Source organism: Otolemur garnettii, unplaced genomic scaffold (genome assembly GCF_000181295.1).
Source record: "Otolemur garnettii isolate 467f Iridium unplaced genomic scaffold, OtoGar3 scaffold00144, whole genome shotgun sequence".
Classification (NCBI taxonomy): domain Eukaryota; kingdom Metazoa; phylum Chordata; class Mammalia; order Primates; family Galagidae; genus Otolemur; species Otolemur garnettii.
In genome coordinates, this window is record NW_003852539.1 from 4,085,026 (window position 1) to 4,090,149 (window position 5,124).

Here is a 5,124-nt window from a genome sequence, read left to right on the forward strand (position 1 = left end):
GCTCCGTCTCCAAAAAAAAAAAAAAAAAAAAAGTATGTCTCCCTGAGGGACCATGAAAGCTTTGACGGTAGGGATCCAATAGGAGCTCAAAACTGCTAAAAACCTGAATTTCAAACAACCTGAATGTGCAACAACAAAAAAATGGGTAATTAAATTCTGGTATCCACTTAGTAGAATATGACAGACCCCGGGGGAAAAAAGAATATGCATGGGAAATACATTAATAAGTTAAGTGGGAAGAAAAGAGACTATGATAATACCAAAGAAAAAAGACTAGAAAATCCATGCCACTGCATTCCAACCTGGGCGACAAAGATCTTATCTCTAAAATAAACAAACAAAACATAAATATTATTTATTTATTTATTTCTGAGACAGAGTCTCACTATGTGGCCCTTGGTAAAGTGCTGTGGCATCACAGCTCGTTGCAACCTCAAACTCTTGGGCTTAAGTGATTCTCTTGCCTCAGCCTCCCAAGTAGCTACGACTACAGGTGCCCACTGCAACGCCTGGCTAATTTTTTTTTTTTTTGAGACAGAGTCTCTCTAGGTTGCCTTGGTAGAGTGCTGTAGCATCACAGCTCACAGCAAACTCAAACTCCTGGGCTTAAGAGATTGTCTTGCCTCAGCCTCTCAAGTAGCTGGGACTACAGGCGCCCACCACAATGCCTGGCTTTCTTTTTGTTGTAGTCGTCATTGTTGTCTTTAGCTGTCCTGGGCTTGGTTCAAACCCACCAGCCCCAGTGTATGTGGCTGGCGCCCTAGCCACTGAGCTACAGGTGCTGAGCCAAAATAAATATTTTTATTTTAAAAAACAGAAGACTGGGGCCGGACATGGTAGCTCATACTTATAATTCTACTACTTTGGGAGGCTGAGATGGGTAGATTGCCTGAGCTCAGGAATTCAAAACCAGCCTGAGCAAGAGTTAGACCCCATCTCTACTAAAAATAGAAAAACTAGCCAGGCATCGTGGTGCCTTGGGAAGTTGAAGCAAGAAAATCGCTTGAACCCAAGAGTTTGAAGTTGCTATGAGATATGATGCCAGGTCATCCCACCCAGGGCAACAGAGACTCTGTCTCAAAAAAACAAATTAGGCTTGGCGCCTGTGGCTCAAGCAGCTAAGGTGCCAGCTAGATATACCAGATCTGGCGGGTTCAAATGCAGCCGGGCCCGCCAAACAACAATGACAGCTGCAACCAAAATATAGCCAGGCATTGTGGTGAGTGCTTGTAGTCCCAAGTACTTGGGAGGCAGAGGCAGGAGAATTGCTTGAGCCCAGGAGTTGGAGGTTGCTGTGAGCTGTGATGCCACAGGGCTCTACCTAGGGGGACAGCTTGAGGCTCAGTCTCAAAAAAAAAATAAATTAATTAAAAAAATTAAAAACAGAAGACTGGGAAGAAGTGCACGAACACACAAAATGTCAATGTAACTGTGTACGCATGATAGATTTAAAGGTGAATTCAATTTCTTTTTTTTTTTTTTCTTTTTTGAGACAGAGCCTCGAGCTTTCCCCCTGGGTAGAGTGCCGTGGCATCACAGCTCACAGTAACCTCCAATTCCTGGGCTCAAGCGAGTCTCCTGCCTCAGCCTCCCAAGTAGCTGGGACCACCGGCACCCGCCATAATGCCCGGCCATCTTTTGGTTGCAGCCATCGTTGTTTGGCGGGCCGGGATAGATTCAAACCTGCCACCTTAGGTATATGTGGCTGGTGCCTTAGCAACTTGAGCCACAGGCGCCGAGCCGTGAATTCAATTTCTAAAGTTTATTCCCATTTTTTTCAGTCATTTACTAAGAATCTAAGGTCCAGGCAATGAGATGGGGATTAAAAACGCAGTTCCAAGGTAAGCACTAGAGACATATGCTGGGAATTGAGAACCCCAGTGAAAGGTACACAAATAAACAGCTCAAAGCAGGAAGCACCAACTCTGCCTAGCAGACTTGAAGATGCCTTTAAGATAGGTTATGACTTCGCCAAGTGAAGATCAGTGGGCAAAGTGTTACACAGAACAGCGACAAGCACGAGTTACAAGCGACGGTGTTGGGTATGTTTCGAGGTCACTGAGACCCCAGAGTGGCTGGAGAGTAGTGTGCACTATAGGAAGAAAAATGAGATTAAGATAAAGAGGTTGGCGGGGCTGGGCGACCGTGATTCAGTGGTTAGGGCGCAGGCCAAGTGTCTGGAGCTGGTGGGTTCGAACTCGGCTCGGGTCTGCTAAACAAACAAACAAAAAAATAGTCGGGCCTTGTGGCAGGTGCCTGTAGTCCCAGCTACTGGGAAGGCTGAGGGAAGAGAATCGCTTGAGTCCAAGAATTTGATGTTGTTGTGAGCTGTGACACCACGACACTGTGACGAGGACAACAAAGTGAGACTCTGTCTCAATTAAAAAAAAAAAAAAAGAGGGGCCAAAATCACGCAGAGCCTTTAAAGATAAGAAGCGTGGACTTTAAGTTAAGAAAGAGAAGGTCAACTCGGCACTTGTAGCACAGTGGTTATGGCGCCAGCCACATACACTGAGGGTGGCGGGTTCGAACCCGGCCTCGGCCAGCTAAACAACACAGCACAAAAAGTAGCCAGGCGTCGTGGCGGGCACCTGTAGTCCCAGCTACTTGGGAGGCTAAAGCAAGAGAATCACTTGGGCCCAGGAATTTGAAGTTGCTGTGAGTTGTGACGCCACGGCACTGTACCGAGGGCGACAAAGTGAGATTCTGTCTCAACAACAACAACAACAAAAGAAAATAGAAGGCTGAAGCTTTCGTCCGGCAGAAAGCTAAGCTAAATTAACCTGGAAATTTAGCGGAGAGGTGCGGTCTCCAGGCTTCGGTGGCATACGCCGTGCGGACGACGGGGCTTGGGAAAGCAGAAAACACTCCCAGAGTTTGAGTCTGGGAGAAAGGGTCTTCTAGCAAGCCAAGAGGAAATTTATTAAGGATAACTCAGAAGGAAGCTTCTTAGACCAAAAATGTAGCGCGCATAGAAACAGAGCCTACCTCCCAACGCAGTGCCCTTGTCTGTTCTTAATTGGCCGCAGCTGCAAGATGACCAGCTTGCTACACAGACGCCTGCCGCAAAGGGCGCCTGCAGTACGACGTTTGCAGCGCGACGCCGGAAGTCCACCTTCCCTTTGCCTCCTGGCCCCGGAAACTATAGCAACCCAGCCTCGGGATCTGCCTCTGCGCGTTGGTCTGTCTTGGCTTCTGGAGACTTTGAGAGTAAGCGGGCGTTGTGTAGGCTACCTCTTTGAAGAAGGCACCTAGCTCCGTCTGTCACTGCGCCTAGCACTCTTACAACAGCTCTGCTTGGTGAGAGACTTGACCAAGGCCACAGGAGAGAAGGAGCATTGGCTGCTCCCTACCCCCAGTAGTGGACTGTGAGCCGTGTAGTCAAATGTGGGGTCCCCCACTTCTTTGTGACCCTGGGATAGTTTCTCAGCCTCCCTCAGCCTCCTCAGTTTCTCATCTGCTAAGAGAAGATAATAGTACCTACAGTGTAGAGTAGTTACAGGGATTAAATGACTTATAAATAAAGCACTGAGGCAGTGGCTGTGACCTGCAAAGCCCTCTAAGGCAGTCGCAGTTCTTTGATGTCTCAGCTCATAACGTTTGAGGATCCATTGCTATTACGCCCTATCCTCTGTTCCAGAACCTCCAGTGACTGCCTTTACATCAGTGCCTCCGAAGTGCTCCACGGGGGTGTAGGGAGAACAACAAGGTGTATGTTAAACGATTCATCTGGGGATGTGGGAAGAAAATACAATACTTGTTTTTTTTATTTAATCCTTTAAAATTTCTCTATTGTGTACATGTGTACATTTTTATAAAGTGCATAACATTATTACACATTTACACAAAAATGACTTGTAAAAAATATGTACTGGGGATTTAGGCTGAACATTCAAAGTGTTGTGCTATCAGAAAAACATTGGCTGCTCCAGTGTCTCACGCCCTGTAATCCTAACACTATGGGAGGCCAAGGCAAAAGGATTGCTGGAGCCCAGAAATTTGAGGTGGTAGCAGCTATGATTGTGCCACTGCGCTCTAGCCTAGCTGACAAAGGGAAAACATAACTTTTCCCCCTTTTCAGCTTTATTGTCCAAAATGCTCTGCCTAATAACTTGCTGTAATGATATATTCTAGGAAAAGTCCTACAGTCTGATCTCTTTGTACTAGATCACTCGATTCCTTTCCCCAGGACACTACCCTCTACCCCCATTTTTGCATGCATGATTCTCACCGCCTCAGGACTTTTTCTTTTTTTCTTTTTACTCACCACTATACTAACAAGGAAACCTCAGGACTTTTACCTGGGTTTTTAACCTAAATTGATTAACTTCCCCAAAGGCCAGTACCACCCACTTCAGAAAAAATTGCTAAGGTCTCACAAATTAATTGGTTTCATTCAAACATTCCAATTTTACTCTGCCTCCACCCCAACAGATATATCTCCACCTGAAATCAGTGTTAGAATTCAATTAGAATTTTCTGAATACCTGTATGCCTTGGCCTCCCAATGTATGTCCAGCAGAATACGGGAGGATTATGGAATTGGTAAGTCATGATGCTTGCCGGCAACATGCCAGTGGCAAGGCATCCTCACCCTTTCCTGTCCCTTCCCTCCTTTCTTTTTTGTTGTTGGTATCATCATACAATCCATTTAGACAGTAAACATTGGAGTTGTATTTTAGTTTTCTTTTCCCTCTTCTTTCATCTAATATTTAATTATGGCCCAAGTTCTGTCAAATATTCCTTCAGCAGATTTCCAATTCAGTCCAGATTTTCCAGATTTCCCTTCCTTTCAGTCTCCTAGGTCCTTACATCAAAATTTTGCACAACAAGTCATCCTAAAACACAAATTTCATTCCATAAAAGATCAGTCCAAAGATGGACAACTCAAATGTCACCAGAGCCAAACAAGGCTCATTATCAGGAAATGACAACAAAACACCATGAAAAATGGTGACTGCTGGCCCAGCATGGTGGCTCAGGCCTGTACTCCTAGCACTCTGGGATGCCAAGGTGGGAGGATCACCTGAGCTCAGGAGTTCAAAACCAGCCTGAGGCTCGGCGCCTGTGGCTCAGGAGTTCAAATCCAGCCCAGGCCGCCAAACAACAAAGATGGCTGCAACC

General features: G+C 46.0%; 1 protein-coding gene across 1 annotated transcript in view; it reads right to left on the minus strand.

The window, feature by feature from the left end:
- NDUFS5 (NADH:ubiquinone oxidoreductase subunit S5) overlaps positions 1-3,063 on the minus strand; it is a 6,837-nt gene extending 3,774 nt beyond the window's left edge. Inside the window, exon 1 of the mRNA XM_003798997.3 lies at positions 2,989-3,063. The gene's annotated coding sequence lies outside the window, so the exon portion shown is untranslated. The remainder of the gene's footprint in view (positions 1-2,988) is intronic.
- Between the last annotated feature and the right edge of the window lie 2,061 nt (positions 3,064-5,124).